Below are 1,646 nucleotides of genomic sequence, written 5' to 3'. Positions count from 1 at the left end.
TTCTAAGACATATAAGAATAGGAAGAAACAAGAGGATCAATAATTTACCAAGTACATTTGATGAATTTATACCTCTTAAAGTTTGTTCAGCCAACTAAACTGTGGCTCCCATTCCCACGTGTTTAATGTACAATTGCAAAGCTGTTCACTTGCCTCATGTATAAAAATTTCCCATCTGTTTTGCACACCAGCCAAAACACACAGTCAGAAAGTACATACTGTCCTAGAAAGCACAACCGTTAGGAGAATTCTACTCACGTTAAACTCCAGCGCTGTCACATTAGATGAAAGATTAATCACAAACAAAGCTACTCCATTATTTTGATGGGTGGTACTTTTCTGGGGCGCTATTTGGGTCTCTTTCTCATTTTCTTCAATTGCTTTTGCATTCAGGGTTATCGGAACCCCTCCTACAAGTTGGTCAAGCGAATCCTTCACCTGGACCTGTGTGCCAGAAAGGCCCAAACTCGGTTGAATTTAATTTCTCCTAAAGCATATAAAGCTCTTAATTCTTTAACCATTCAGTTATCTTCCTATTTCAGAGAACAAAATGCTCACTGTTTTATTTAGTAGAAGGATCCTTAGCTTCTATCAAAAGAATTTAATTAATTCTTCTTAAATAGATCCTCTGTCTTGGGGGGTCACAAGGTATTCATAATAGTATTCTTTTTTTAAACCCTTATTTTTCTGTCTTAGAATCAATACTGTGGATTGGTTCCAACACAGAAGAATGATAAGGGCTGGTCAACTGGGATTAAGTGACTTGCCCAGGGTCACAAAGCTAGGAAGTGTCTGAGGTCAGATTGGAACCCAGAACCTCCCATCTCCAGGTCTGGCACTCACTCTATCCACTAAACAACCCAACTATCCCAATAGTATTTCATAATATGGCAGGGCTGGAAGGAAATTTAGGGACCATATAGTCCAACCTTCCTGCCTTTTACAGATTAGAAAGATGAAACATGAAAAGGTATAGCAAATTGTTTAAAATCCCAAACCAAGTAAGTGGCAGAGCCAGGATTAAAAACGAAGTCTCTTGGCTCCTCATCTGATGTTCTCTCTTCTGCTTTCATTTATGATTATTTTTCTGAACTCACTTTGTTCTTTGCATGTTGACACATCTCTTAGACTGTTAGCCCTTTGAGAGCAGGAACTGGTTTTTTTGTGTCCTTAGCCATTAGCTCAATGCCTGACACAGAGTGGACATTTAACAAATACTCTTTGCCCTGATATAACATAACTTTCAGAATGGACTAGAAGTGGGAGTCAGATAAGTGGTTCAATGGATAGAGAGCCAGGTCTGGTCGTGTATTCAAATTTGACCTCAAACACTACTAGCTGTGAGCCTGGGTAAGTCACTGCCCTTATTGATTCTAGGACAGAAGGTAAGGGTTTAAAAAAAAAAAAAGGTACTATGTGCCAGCTACTGTGCTTTACAAATGTCACATCATTTGATCTTCACAACATCCTGGGAAGTAGATGTTGTCATTAATCCCACTTTATACTTGAAGAAATTGAGGCAGAGTTAAGTGACTTTCCCAGAGTCTGAGGCCATGATTGAACTTAGGCTTTCATGACTCAGAGTTCTAGCCACTTTGCTCACTTACAACATTATAGCCAATAAACTCAATTCAGTTCGTAACAAT

The sequence above is a fragment of the Gracilinanus agilis genome, chromosome 2 (genome assembly GCF_016433145.1).
Source record: "Gracilinanus agilis isolate LMUSP501 chromosome 2, AgileGrace, whole genome shotgun sequence".
NCBI classification, from domain to species: domain Eukaryota; kingdom Metazoa; phylum Chordata; class Mammalia; order Didelphimorphia; family Didelphidae; genus Gracilinanus; species Gracilinanus agilis.
This window is presented reverse-complemented; position numbering follows the sequence as displayed.